The sequence below is a fragment of the Procambarus clarkii genome, chromosome 29 (genome assembly GCF_040958095.1).
Source record: "Procambarus clarkii isolate CNS0578487 chromosome 29, FALCON_Pclarkii_2.0, whole genome shotgun sequence".
Taxonomy (NCBI): Eukaryota; Metazoa; Arthropoda; class Malacostraca; order Decapoda; family Cambaridae; genus Procambarus; species Procambarus clarkii.
In genome coordinates this window covers 26,253,038-26,269,143 of record NC_091178.1, presented here as the reverse complement: position 1 = coordinate 26,269,143, position 16,106 = coordinate 26,253,038, and the positions used below count along the sequence as shown (strand labels likewise).

General features: G+C 40.3%; 1 protein-coding gene across 1 annotated transcript in view; it reads right to left on the bottom strand.

The window, feature by feature from the left end:
* Positions 1 to 15,656, bottom strand: part of LOC138369817 (type I iodothyronine deiodinase-like) — a 338,522-nt gene extending 322,866 nt beyond the window's left edge. Inside the window, exon 1 of the transcript XR_011229982.1 lies at positions 15,572 to 15,656. The gene's annotated coding sequence lies outside the window, so the exon portion shown is untranslated. The remainder of the gene's footprint in view (positions 1 to 15,571) is intronic.
* Positions 15,657 to 16,106: the final 450 nt, after the last annotated feature.

Here is a 16,106-nt window from a genome sequence, read left to right as displayed (position 1 = left end):
TAGGTAGGTTAGGTAGACGAAAAAACATTAATTCATGAAAAATTGGCTTATTAGGCAAATCGGGCCTTGAATAGTAGGCTGAGAAGTGCGTTCTGGCTATTAGGTACGACATATATATATATATATATATATATATATATATATATATATATATATATATATATATATATGTCGTACCTAGTAGCCAGAACTCACTTCTCAGCCTACTATGCAAGGCCTGATTTGCCTAATAAGCCTAGTTTTCATGAATTATTGTTTTTTCGACAACCTAACCTACCAAACCTAACCTAACCTAACGTTTTCGGCTACCTAACCTAACCTAACCTATAGAGATAGGTTAGGTTAGGTTAGGTAGGGTTGGTTAGGTTCGGTCATATATCTACGTTAATTTTAATTCCAATAAAAAAAATTGACCTCATACATGATGAAATGGGTAGCTTTATCATTTCATAAGAAAAAAATTAGAGAAAATATATTAATTCAGTAAAACTTGGCTTATTAGGCAAATCGGGCCTCGCATAGTAGGCTGAGAAGTGAGTTCTGGCTACTAGGTACGACATATATATATATATATATATATATATATATATATATGTCGTACCTAGTAGCCAGAACGCACTTCTCAGCCTACTATGGAAGGCCCGATTTGCCTAATAAGCCAAGTTTTCCTGAATTAATATATTTTCACAATTTTTTTTCTTATGAAATTATAAAGCTACCCATTTCATTATGTATGAGGTCAATTTTGTTTTATTGTAATTAAAATTAACGTAGATATATGACCGAACCTAACCAACCCTACCTAACCTAACCTAACCTATCTTTATTGGTTAGGTTGGGTTAGGTAGCCGAAAATGGTAGGTTAGGTTAGGTAGGCTAGGTAGTCGAAAAAACATTAATTCATGAAAACTTGGCTTATTAGGCAAATCGGGCCTTGCATAGTAGGCTGAAAAGTGCGTTCTGGCTACTAGGTACGACATATATATATATATATATATATATATATATATATATATATATATATATATATATATATATATATATATATATATATATATATATATATATATATATATATATATATATATATATATATATATATATATATATATATATATATGTCGTACCTAGTAGCCAGAACGCACTTCTGAGCCTACTATGCAAGGCCCGATTTGCCTAATAAGCCAAGTTTTCATGAATTAATTGATTTTTGGCTACCTAACCTACCTAACCTAACCTAACCTAACTTTTTCGGCTACCTAACCTAACCTAACCTATAAAGATAGGTTAGGTTAGGTTAGGTAGGGTTGGTTAGGTTCGGTCATATATCTATGTTAATTTTAACTCCAATAAAAAAAAAATGACCTCATACATAATGAAATGGGTAGCTTTATCATTTCATGAGAAAAAAATTAGAAAAAATATATTAATTCAGGAAAACTTGGCTTATTAGGCAAATCGGGCCTTGAATAGTAGGCCCAAAAAGTGAGTTCTGGCTATTAGGTACGACATATATATATATATCATATATATATATATATATATTTAGTCTCCGTGGTGTAGTGGTAAGACACTCGCCTGGCGTTCCGCGAGCGCTATGTCATGGGTTCGTATCCTGGCCGGGGAGGATTTACTGGGCGCAATTCCTTAACTGTAGCCTCTGTTTAACGCAACAGTAAAATGTGTACTTGGATGAAAAAACGATTCTTCGCGGCAGGGGATCGTATTCCAGGGACCTGCCCGAAACGCTACGCGTACTAGTGGCTGTACAAGAATGTAACAACTCTTGTATATATCTCAAAAAAAAAAAAAAAAATATATATATATATATATACACATATATATATGTTGTACCTACTACTGTGGCCTACTATGCAAGGTCCGATTTGCCTAATACGCCAAGTTTGATTGAATTGATACGTATTTTTATTTTTTGTATTATGAAATGATAAAGCTATCCATTTCATTATGTATGAGTTCCTTTTGTTTAATTTGAGTTAAAACTAACGTAGATATATGACCGAACCTAACCTACCCTACCTAACCTATCTTAACCTCTCCTAAACTAATATAACTAAGTCAATAAATTATGTTCCTAATTTAATATAATAATAATAATTCAAATAAAGCAATTGGAAACAATTTATGGAATATAAGGAAAATTATTCGGCCTATTAGGCAAATCGGGCCTTGCATAGTAGGCCGAGTAGCGTTCTGGTTACTAGGTATATATAGTAGTAGTAGTAGTAGTAGTAGGCATCCATCAGTCTCAAGTGATGTATATATATATATACATATATATAAACATCACAATCAACATATGAGACATTCTGCATCATTAATATATATATATCTTCATTTACTCATGCAGTTTGTTAATAAACGTACACACAAATTCTTTGATGACTAGGTACCAGACAATCAGACAATTTAACAGAACGTTACAATCTATCTGAAAAATATATGTATCTGTCAGAATATAATCAATCTTTCCATTATGACACATCCAGGTTTTGTTCAGGAATCGTCCTTATCTCTGTGTTTCTATATACATTGATCAACAGACAATCAAGAACATAATGGGTGAGGGTGTGGGACCTTAACATACCACATAGTTTTCACTTCGTGTCATTATCATTAACACCTATTCCATATGCCCAGTAATATTTGTACCCAAGCCTTAGGCGCATGTGTACAAAGTCACTCCAAGCATTTCTCATTTTACCATTAGTGAAATGGGTGTTTTGACTCACCACATGTAGTGTTGCATGGTTTGACTTCGCTCATACATTATACCTCTCTTCGCCACTTCTGCCTGTGCCTAAATATTTCTAATTTTGCGTCTTATTTGTTTTGTAACATGGGGAGGGTGTCTCGACTTATCTTTCCTTCTTCGCCCCCTCTACCCGTATTCTTACTTTTTGTTCTCTACAAGGGACTCCAAAACTTTTACTAAAGCCGACTCCACGCCACGTGGTCCTAAGACGATTAACCGACTTAGGATTCTACAACCCGTATGACGTGACCTAGGCTTTGAGCAAAACCCTAGAGTCGCCTCCGCCGCCACCACCAGACCAGTAACACAGAGCAATGATCGAGGTCTGGATCGATCATGCTAATTAATCAACCTTGGGGCTTGATCCCCACTAGTAACCGATGACCTTGGAAACTTAGAGTGTGGAATTAATTACACGGTAAAGATGACTTCCAATTTGGTGTTAGAATTGGCGCCCAATCCAACTCTGCCTCGTGTGGACCACGTGACCAGGACAAGTTCACATAAACACATGGAAATAATAAAAATGCAAATTATTAACTAATTAATTTATTAAAAGAAAACTAAAACAAAATCTAAATATGTTCACTCCCTGTCACTTTAACACTCCCTACTTGACCTGAACGGCAATGAATTGACTATCCCTATAAGTAACAATAGCAACTATACCTCTATGTTGACCAGCTAAAGATGTTGGGCTGGTCTTGGGGGTGAGGTAGGTTGACCTCCCCCAGTTGATCTGGCGTCCACACTGATCTCTCCTCGTCTGGTCTTCCCCAGACTAGAGCATTGTATTGTTCCGCATCGCTTACCCAGTTGCTTAGCAAGGTTTAAGTTATAACAATTAACCTCTGTTGTACTTAATTGATCCAGACTGGTTGAATTATTTTACTGAAGTTAAATTACACAAGCATCTAACGGCAGAGCTGTTCCCGATAACCAAAATGGTTATTTGAACTTTGAGAAATAGTGGACATGTCAACTCTGATGACCTATGACCACCGGTCACTCGCGCCTTACAACTTAGATCTGATTCGTGACGTCACTGATGGTGACTTAACTCAATAATTAGAATACTCTTGATATTGTACCCAGTAATATTATACAATACAATTTTAATACAAAACGAATAAAGGCTAATTTCTCTAAATTACTGAATACTATAGGATGATTCATTATACGCAACTATGAACAGAGACGCCCGCCATTTGTGACTCAGACCTGCTAATCCCCAGGGGAATGTGTGTTGTTGAGGTCAGGTCCCTACACAAAACTTCTGGAACCTTCTGGAATAATTCTCACAACCAGCCTAGTTTGTTACAACCCCCCCCCCCCCCCCCCCGCACAAGCACTTAGTAAACCTTGTTAATTTGTTAAAAATCACGAGGTTTAGTATCCAAATCCACAATTCAACTCATGCCACAAACAAAAGCTAACCTAACTAATAAAATTTGACAATTAATAGAGTCCAACATCATAATAAATATGTTCACATTTCATAAATTTCTCAGCTGTCAACTGACAGCAATCCTCCAACATCAGGAAACATACATCCTATCCTTACTGACATAGCTAAATAACATATCACCGCTGCCACCATTGTAACATGGGGAGGGTGTCTCGACTTATCTTTCCTTCTTCGCCCCCTCTACCCGTATTCTTACTTTTTGTTCTCTACAAGGGACTCCAAAACTTTTACTAAAGCCGACTCCACACCACGTGGTCCTAAGACGATTGACCGACTTAGGATTCTACAACCCGTATGACGTGACCTAGGCTTTGAGCAAAACCCTAGAGTCGCCTCCACCGCCACCACCAGACCAGTAACACAGAGCAATGATCGAGGTCTGGATCGATCATGCTAATTAATCAACCTTGGGGCTTGATCCCCACTAGTAACCGATGACCTTGGAAACTTAGAGTGTGGAATTAATTACACGGTAAAGATGACTTCCGATTTGGTGTTAGAATCGGCGCCCAATCCAACTCTGCCTCGTGTGGACCACGTGACCAGGACAAGTTCACATAAACACATGGAAGTAATAAAAATGCAAATTATTAACTAATTAATTTATTAAAAGAAAACTAAAACAAAATCTAAATATGTTCACTCCCTGTCACTTTAACACTCCCTACTTGACCTGAACGGCAATGAATTGACTATCTCTATAAGTAACAATAGCAACTATACCTCTATGTTGACCAGCTAAAGATGTTGGGCTGGTCTTGGGGGTGAGGTGAGATAGGTTGACCTCCCCCAGTTGATCTGGCGTCCACACTGATCTCTCCTCGTCTGGTCTTCCCCAGACTAGAGCATTGTATTGTTCCGCATCGCTTACCCAGTTACTTAGCAAGGTTTAAGTTATAACAATTAACCTCTGTTGTACTTAATTGATCCAGACTGGTTGAGTTATTTTACTGAAGTTAAATTACACAAGCATCTAACGGCAGAGCTGTTCCCGATAACCAAAATGGTTATTTGAACTTTGAGAAATAGTGGACATGTCAACTCTGATGACCTATGACCGCCGGTCACTCGCGCCTTACAACTTAGATCTGATTCGTGACGTCACTGATGGTGACTTAACTCAATAATTAGAATACTCTTGATATTGTACCCAGTAATATTATACAATACAATTTTAATACAAAATGAATAAAGGCTAATTTCTCTAAATTACTGAATACTATAGGATGATTCATTATACGCAACTATGAACAGAGACGCCCGCCATTTGTGACTCAGACCTGCTAATCCCCAGGGGAATGTGTGTTGTTGAGGTCAGGTCCCTACACGAAGCTTCTGGAACCTTCTGGAATAATTCTCACAACCAGCCTAGTTTGTTACAGTTTCATAGTTAAACACATTCAGTGTCAACATGTGGTGCGTTTGGCAAGTTCATCCGCCACCTCGTTGAGCATTATTCCAACAGGAGATAGAATCTATATGAATTTCACTTTGTGACCTTTCAGCTGTATGTCAGTTATCCTTTTCTTACAATCCTCAACTATGGGCATGAAGACTGGATATAGTGCTTCTCTGCTTTCGATAAATACAAAAACATCTTTTTCGACTGGACATACTTCTACGAACCCAGCCAGAATGGCCGGCAGTTCAGCTTGTGTGGATGATATACAATTACTAGGTCGAAGTTCCAAACTGATTATATTCCTTTATTAGAAAAACACACCCTGCCCTGCCATCTTCCACCACCGATCCGTCACTATATATACATGTAAACTATTGCCTCCTCTTGGTAACCCAGAAGTCATGCTTCCATACAAACACCGTTATTGTCCCGGTTCCTGCTGATTTTGTTTTCACCTTGAGGGGTACAATTTCGACTTCTATTTTCTGTACTTTTCAGGGAGCAGACCTATTACATTGTCGAGAGGGTTTGTAGCAGTCAAGTACATCGTATTCCCTGAGGTGATTAGCTAATCCCCCTTGAGTAGCATGTCTCTCTCCGTGTCCTGGAAATCTGTATGTCACTCAAGCAAACGGAGGTTTGTCAGGCGTATGTCACCTGGGCTATGGTCGGGCTATACGCAAGACAAAATATATTGTTACGATAATCTCCTTCAAGAGAGATTTGGCCTGCTCTTTCCTATCGTCATGTTACTTCAGTACATCTACAACATTTAGATACTACAAGCAAGTGTAGTACATATTTAGTCAACTACGTTTTGCCAGGCGCAAACGTATTACACTCGCTCTCCACCCTTCCCCCTCCCTCGTCGCCGATCACCAAACTAGCATTTCCAGTCTGCCCGCTTCTGATTGGTGAATCGACGTCTGCACCACTGCACCTCAGCGCCATCTACCTAGCCGATGTCTGGGCCTGCACCAGCCATTGGAGTTAGAATATTCTGTGATCTCAAGCTGAAACAACCATCTGATATACGCCCTGTCTATTAGTGGATGTTCTTAGCCAGCGCTTTATTCTCAGCACCTGTTAATTTCATTTTGTCTTTATCCATTTTAGAGTAACGTCACCAATATATTATTTTATGTTATTTTTTTTAATCTTGTGAGTTTGCATTGTACATAGCAAAGGAATTGTCTTATTTATAATTTGTTTTAAATTAAATTAAAGTTTCATTGTTCATACTATTTGTTTTGCTTGTTTTGCCTTACTTTGCCACAGGACACAACAGCTATGCAGTCATCATATTTTTTTTAAATGTGATAGGCATTGACACCAGCCATTGGGAGGACTGCCGAACACCTACACTTCTTTTTTTCCATCACAATATACATACATATATATACACCAGGGTATGTATGATGTATAATTTCAACAGTGGTTCAGTGCAGACGACGTGAACACGTCACCTTCACACAAGCACATCACTCCACAGTCAGCATCCAGACAATACTATGGACCACCAGACTAATTGTGTGCAAACCAACAATGTTGCTCCCGGCTGCAAAAGGAAGACTCTCCAGTTATAGTTCCGACAGTGAAGGCATTTACCATCCAGTGACCAAAGCCAACGCGGCCGCCTACACATATCATAAAGGCTTCCAACTCATTCGCAGTGCTGGAAGACGAGTGCTGTAGGAGACTGCATTTCGCTTGAAAGGCAAGGCAATTAAGGGAGTGCAGGTCCCTCGAGCTGCTCACAAAGTAAAGGAAGTAGCTAAGCGAATTTTGACTGTAGGAGATTCCCAGGTGAGGTATTTTGACATAGCTTTTTGTTCCAGAGATAGGGGAAATAGGTTAAGGGTTTGCTATCCGGAAGTAGGGACTGGTGATATAGTAAACATCAAAAATGATGTTATGACTGGAAATGGGAACCAGCCCATTATTTGCATCAGTGCTGATGGAAATGATGTAGGACGAGTTAGGAGTAAGGCACTGATACAGAGGCTTAAGATAGCAATAGAAGTTAGTTAGGAGCAAGGGAGGAATCCCGATCATAAATGGCATTCTTCCAAGAAAGGGAGTTGGAAATGATGATTGCCGAGGGCACTTGGTGTCAATTGTCGGCTGGTCACATTGAAAATCCAATGCAATATCATTCATTGATAACTGGGAAAACGTCTGTGAAAGGAATGACATATATGCTAAAGATAGGGTCAATTGTTCTAAGCTTGGGGTTGATGCTGTTGCCAACTCATTATAACCTGTGGATGAAAGGACTTTGTTTGGGTTTAAAGTGTTAGTAGATAGTGGTATGGAAATTTATATGAAGAAAAGAGGCAATGAAAAGATATTTTGTGGGGTATAAAAATTGGCCCCTGTTAAAAATTACCCTTTCTCCTGTCCCCTCGTCCTCCCCACCATTACCCACTCACGTCCCTCGTCCTCCCACTATTGCCCCACTCCCTCGTCCGATGCATTTCCTAATGATCTGATGTCCTCATCAGAAAATTAGGAACATCAAATATGATGTTCCCATCACTGATATATAAGAAAAACAGTTAAAAAAAAGAAATAAAAAACAATGACAAAATAAAAAAATTAAATATACTCGCGAAATGAACGCTATGTTAAACAACACGGCTCAATTCCAATGCAATGTCATACAAAATAATTAAATATATTGAAAATAAATAAAAATGCCTGAAAATTAAATTTATCAATGAAATCGGAAACATTGAGATGGAATTGTTACATATATAGTATAGCTTGTGTTACTCTTACATGCAACAGATGGCGCTGATTTTCAAAAAAGCATGTTTTTACACAGCAATAGGTTTGGCATCTATTCTTATTCTCATGAAATGAACGGTATGGTAAACAACACAGCTCAATTCTAACACAGTGTCACACAAAAAAAATCAATCTAAATGAAAATAAATCTAAATCTATGATTATTCAACTCATCAATGCAATCTGAAACATTGAAATGGAATCGTAACATATTTAGTATAGCGTGTGTTGCTATTACGTGGAAGGTATGGCACTGTTAAAAAAAAAAAAACGTTTTTTCCTGTCACAGGTGTCGCATCAATATGGTAGATATATAAAAACACATGCATATTCGAATGGAACGTTGTGTTTAAATTTCCAAGCAATCGGTAAAGAACTTTCGGAAATTACAGTGTGTGTTGCTCTTATGTCCAACAGATGGCGCTGTTTAAAAAATAAAACATGTTTTTTCCTATCACAGGTGACGCATATATATAGTAGGTATATAAAAACACGCGCCTATCCGAATGCAACATTGTGTCAAAATTTCAAAGCAATCGGTAAAGAGGTTTAAAAGATTTCCCCTCAAATGAAAAACACAGTTAAAAAAAATGTTTTTCCCATCACAGACATGAAATCTATATAGTATGTATATAAAAACCCGTTCAGATGCAAATGGAAAGATGTGTGAAAATTTCAAAGCAATTGCTGAAGAACTTTCGGAGATTGGCGATTTTGAACAAACGAACATTCACATTTTTATTTATATAGACTAGCTGTACCCAGCCATGCGTTGGTATGGTTCAGCAATGCATGTGCATTGCTGAGCCACAGCATCTTTCCCACTGTCTCCTAGTCCTCTCCACCCCTGTCCCCCTTGTCCTCCGAACCATTCCTCACTCCCCCATCCCCTTATCCTCCCTACCATTCCCTCCCTCCCCAGTCCCTTTGTCCTCCACACCATCCCCCACTCCACCGTCCCTTCGTCCTCCTAACCATTCTTCATTCTACCGTCCTCTTGTCCTCCCAACCATCTCCAACTCCACCGTCCCCTCGTCCTCCCTACCATTCCCTCCCCTCCCCCGTCCCCTCATCCTCCCCACCATCCCCTACTCCCCAGTCCCCTTGTCCTCCCCACTATTCTCCATTTCTCTGTCCCCTCGTCCCCACCATTCCAACCCCCCCCCCGTCCCGTCGTCCTCCCCACCATTACCCCCTTCCCCTGCTCCCTCGTCCATACCACCATCCCTCATTCACGTCCCCTTGTCCTTCCCACCATTCCCCACTCCCTTGTCCGATGCATACCTAAATGAACTGATGTTCCCATCAGAAAATTGGGAACATCAAATGATCTAATGTTCCCATCACTGAAATATAAGAAAAACAGTTTAAAAAACGAAATGAAAAACCAATGAAAAATAAACAAATAAACTAGACTCATGAAATGAATGGTATGATAAACAACACAGCTCAATTTCAATGCATTATCACTCAAAATAATTAAATCAAAATGAAAATAGATCAAAATCTATGAAAATTAAGTTTGTCAATGCAATTGGAAACATTGAAATGGAATCATAACATATTTAGTATAGCATTTGTTGCTCTAATGTGCCACATATTGTGCTGTTTCTTAAAAAAAAAGAATGCTTTTACCTTTCACAGATTTGGCCTCTATACTTATACTTACAAAATGAACGTATGGTAAAAAACACAGCTCAATTTCAATGCAATGTCACACAAAATTATTAAATCAAAATGAATATAAATCGAAATCCATGACAAATCAATTTATCAATGCAATCAGAAACATTGAAATGGATTCGTAACATATTTTGTATAGCATGTGTTGCTATTACATGCAAGAGATAGTGCTGTGAAAAAAAGCATGTTTTTACCTGTCACAGGTGTGGCATCTATATAGTAGGTATATGAAAACATGTGCATATTCGAATGGAACTGTGTGTCAAAATTTCACAGCAATCGGTGAAGAACTTTTGAAGATTACAGTGTGCATTGCTCTTACGTCCAACAGATGGCTTTGTTTAAAAAAAAAACATAGATTTTCCTGTCACAGGTGAGGCATGAATATAGTAGGTAATTAAAAACACACGCCTATTTGAATGCAACGTTGTGTTAAAATTTCAAAACCATCAGTAAAGAGGTTTCGAAGATTTCCCTCACATGAAAAACACAGTTTTCAAAAAAGCATGTTTTTTCCCATCACAGACGTGACATCTATATAGTATGATGTAAAAATCCGCTCGGATGTGAATGGGATGTTGTGTGAAAATTTCAAAGCAATCGGTAAAGAACTTTCTGAGATTAGCGATTTTGAACAAACGAACATTTTATTTTTTATTTATATAGATGTAGTGCTCCCGCTCAACTGGACACCCTTTAGCCAATGTTCAAGACCTTGGTCACGGAATTGGTCGAATGTTTGCTGTAGAATCATGGTATCCAGCAAACCACAGAGACTTGCAAAGGAACTGAGGACAGGCTCAGGAAATTCGAAAAAAACAATATCCTTACCCTCATGAACGCCGGCCAGGAAACACTTATCTAAAAAACAGATAGAGTCCAGTACTTTTGAAAGCGACCTTGATGAGTCAGTTTCAAGTACACCTAGATCCTCAAATCCAATTTCAACTTCCATTGTGAGTTCATCTGACTCCATGGTTGTCACGGTAATAACACCAAATTTCAACAACCTAGAGGACTAAAGATACTGCAATGGAATGTGCAAGAGCTACACATAAAATTGCAACACTTGCAATGCATAGCAGCAACCAAAGGCATAGACATCTTCTTAATACAGGAGAGCTTGCTTCGAGACGGATTAGAACCTAAAACCTCAGGCTATCGAGGATTCTTCCTTCCATGGGTCAACGAGCAATCCAGGGGATGTGATGTCTATGTGAAAAGTGACCTGATCTCCAAGTCCATAACCAGCCCACCCGATTGTTGACTGAGGACTGAGGTGATATGAATATCCATTGAGCTAAGACACGCCAAGCTTGAAGTGTTTAATGTGTACAGGTCTCCACGTGCTGAAATGGATCTCTCATTGTTATTTGGACATGCCACCACCTCAAACCAAATAATTTGTGGTGATTTAAATGCTCATCATCGTTTGGCACTGGGCTCGAACTCAACAAATGAGGCCGACACTCACATAGACCAGCTACCAGGAATTCAAATTCTAAACAAGAATGAACCCACCCACATCCAAGGAGGTAGATTACACCTTACCTTCATTTCAGCCACCCTTAGAGATTCATCAACATGGTCAGTTGAGCTCCACACCCATAAGCGACCACTATGGGGTCCAAATTGATCTACAGTTGAATCTACCCACCCCTACCTCCACCAGAAGCCTAGAACTTCGTTCTAGCAAATTGGAGCCGCTTTAAAAATCTCATCTCAGAGTTGCATTGAAACTAAGTTGTTCCTTAAGACATGAATCAGGCAGAAAAAGATTTTGTTAAAGCAATTCAAATTGTAACCAACTACTCAATTCCACGGAAAAAATATTCCACCAGACACCACAAAGATCACGGGTACTATTGCGAACGTGTCAAAGAACTCAGTCATAGACTCAACAGCACAAGGAAGCTATACAAAAATCAGCCAAGTGACCGCAACAGGATCTTGAAGTTAAGGAACATATGCATCAAGTGACCTGGAAAATGCAATGAATTAAAGTGGCTGGAATGGTGTTTACATACGCATGAGCACACCTCTCTTGGAGAGATATGGCAGCAAATCCACAGGACCAAAGGAAATAAAGCACCTAAAGCCCTCTCACCCTAGGGCTCCTCAACAGGAAGCTGAAATACTGGCAACCAAATTTGCAGAAAGAGCAGCCAGTAAACAGCCCTCGAGGATTCATTTGAGTCCCAGGTTGCAATTCGTTTGACTATGTTGTGGTGTAGGGGACCTGACAGCTGAGTGGACTGTGCTTCGGATTCGTAGTCCTGAGGTTCCGGGTTCGATCCCCAGTGGAGGCGGAAATAAATGGGCAGAGTTTCTTTCACCCTGATGCGTCTGTTATCTAGCAATAAATAGGTACCTGGAAGTTAAACAGCTGGTACGGGCTGCTTCCGGGGGGGGGGGGGAGGGGGGTAACAAAAAAGGAGGACTGGTCGAAGACCGGGCCCCGGGGACGCTAAGCCCCGAAATCATCTCAAGATAACCTTAAGATAGGGGTCTAAGCCGTTTGCCTAGGAGTACGCAGAGCTTAGGTTCGAATTCTCCTCACGGTTCCTACTGATTTTCTTATACTGGAGTAAAACCAATTGTGTACTAATTAAGAACTATAGAAGGCCTACATCGGGAACTCTTGTCAGGAAATCTACCAGTGATTGCTTTGATTATTTATTCAAGAAATTGTATTTGTTTCTTCTAACAGGTCTGTATTTCACAATTTATTGTCACCAATAAACTTCCCTTCACACATTTTTAGGGGGGTTTCATATTTTAATCTTACCATAATTAAATGGTAGATATAGTTACTACTGTGTTAAATTACTGTACTATTGGTTAAAGTGGTTATATCCTCAGCCGTTTCAGTTGTGCTGATTGGTCATCTAACATCAGACACGGTCCACCACATGTAATCCGTCCTGGACCCTGTATTAATAGGGACTGATAGTCCTTGTTATGCCCAGCTCAACTATGTCTTACGTGGTCACAATTTACCTGTCGAAATAATACATCATAATATCTGATGACATCATGTAAATACAGGTGTGACACATGAAATTGCGTGATTACTAATGTATCACAGCTTACTCTTGTGGATGCTGTTGTCAAAGAATAACGATAAATTTCTACGCTAATATTGGCCAAAATGTCGTGTAATAGCAATACCAAAAGCAGACCTTTCCTTATTCTGAAGTTGAGTAGTCTCGGCAATAAATAGCAACTATTTTGAGATGCACTGCATTCTTGGACTCGCTGTGAGTAAATTTATTTTACTGTGGGAGGCCCACTATGTTAACTCTAAGTTCACCATAACATTCAAAATGGCTGCCTCCTCTCCCTGCTCCCTCTCCTGAGGTCAGGAGGAAGATTGGGTTTGAGGTCAAATCTAACTATTTACTATATACTGAATTTAGTAGATTCATCTTATTGTGAAACCAGCCCTACGACAGGCATATTTTATATTATATTAGCGAAAACATAGGCTAAACAATGGGTGGCTTACCCATTCTCTGTAATCCTTTTATGACAAACTAATGTATTTATTAGTTACCTGAACTAGTGCAAATTAACAGCATTTTATAACTATTACATTAGAGTTTGTATATGATGTAGAAATTTGCCACAACTTTTATACTTGGAGCAAGTATATTAAATATATAATGTAATTGCTCTATATTCTAATTACCTTATGTTTAGATAATGAGATGGGTCAGTTGATTCTATATAACCTCTCTCTAGGTTATTATATTCCATGAAGTCCTACACTGATTATTGGTACACTAATTACAATTCACAAGTGAACAACAAATTACAGTTAATACTTCTTCCCAACCTGCGAGATGATGGTCAAGTGATGTTGGGGTTAGTAACAAAGCCAGTCGACAGGAAATCGTGATCTCTTAAGGGCTCACCATACCCTGTGCTACTTTGAACTTTTTGTTCTGAGTAGCTGAATCCAAAGCTACAACAACAACAACAACAGAATAATGATCTTACTGATCATGATTCCCTAAACTTGATCCCATCCGATGTTGGAATCCAATTAAATGAGAAAGCGATGAAACTGATAAATTGGCAACTCATTAGCCAGTGATCCACAAAACAATCCAACCCAGCCTAAAGTACATAAAAAAACATAATCACCAAAAAACTCTCACACACCTCAACAAAGCCCATCTACAACAGAGGGAGTAGCAGAAGGTTCGCCCCGTACAATAAGGGATCCTCTCGGACGTAGGTTCGAACCCTCGTCACGGCCCATGTGAATTTGTTCATTTGATGCATCACGCTATTGTGATTTCTATGTGTAATGAAGTAAGGGCGAAGAGGTAGAACAGCTTATTGACATAGCTCGGGTGCATAGGGAAATTGCGTAAAACCCTGGTTTGTGTCTCGGAGAGTCTGCAGGAACCGTGGTAAATCAGGATGATTTCCAGGTTGCAATTCTTTTACCCTGTCGTAACTCAGCTGATTAAAGCAGCATCTGGGATTCTCTCGCATGTAGGTTCGAGCCCTCGTCACGGCCCTTGTGGATTTGTTCATCTGCAATATGGTATCTTCAGGCCACCAAGCTAGACAGGTTAAATATCCCAAAAGGAATCTACAGGGATATAGCAGTTTGGTTACATAGACTACGTCAAGGTTACAGATGCAACTGATAAATTGGTGAACCCTGTAGAGAGTGGGAATGCATCAGTAGTGAAGTCACTACTTCACTATCTTCTGGAATGTGAAGCAACCAACGACCTTAGAAGAGATTTAAGAGTCCCCGAATCTTGCAGTACCCACCCTGAAGCCATCAACACTGCCACTCTTCTGGTCACAAAAGGTGTCCAGCAGCTGGATCCCTCATAAATACTGTCAAGCAGCATCCTCCTCCTCGATAGCAGCCTGACGATTAAATGAGACCTCGGCACACTGTATACATTTACTGAACAAAAATTGTACCACTTACGGGCTATTCATGCCCGTGCCATCTCTTGGGTGGCTTAATCTTCATCAATCAATCATGATCAATCTAGCACCAAGAGAAGTTCAGTACAGAGGCTTGAGAGACACCGCACATCTCCAACATTCACCAAAAAAAATTACAACTACTTCAACACTTCACTATTTTGCCAACAAATCGACTACTGTAACAATGACTGTACTAAATAAATAGAAAATCCACTAAACTCTTTGTCTTATCACCAAAACACATACACGTAAATATGTTACATGCTCTTGGTACTAACACACAAAATAACGTTGCATACTCGGACAAATATGCGATACCTTCAAACCTTCAAATGAATGTGTGTTCACAGTTGCACTGTTGATTCTAACTACCATATACCTGCCTCGTTAGCCCCTCCGTTTTTAGGTAATACAAAACGACTATCTGTTCATCCCCTTAACCCCCCCCCCCTCCACCGTCTCTGCAACCACAAGAACAGCCTTCTCTCACCACCATTATGTAGAGAGCGCCAGAGAGGAGAGGAGTGAGAACGTGGCGGCGCGACCAAATCCAAGACACCCTCACTCAACGGCACACTGTCACACACTGACTCCTTCCCGGGGCCTCGCCCGCCCCCTGATGCTCCCGGGGAAGATAACCAGGCCCCCGTGAGTAGGGGAGGAGGCGAGGCACTGAGGGTGGGGGGGGGGGGGGAGACAGCCAGGCCCCGGGGGTGGAGGGAGACTGCCTGGCCCCGGGCATGGGGGGAGACTGCCAGGCCCCAGGGGTGAGGGAAGAGTGTAATGCCCCGGGGGAGGGGGAGGGGAGACTGCCAGGCCCTGGTGGTAGTGAGTGACTGCATTGCCCCGGGGTGGGGGGGGGAGACGGCCAGATCCAGGGGGTGGGGAGAGACTGAATTGCCCTGGGGTAGGGGTTGAGTGCAAGGCCCCAGGGATGGGGGGTAGAGTGCAAGGCCCCGGGGGTGGGGGGGAGAGTGCAAGGCCCCGGGGGTTGGGGGGAGAGTGCAAGGCCCCGGGGGTGGGGG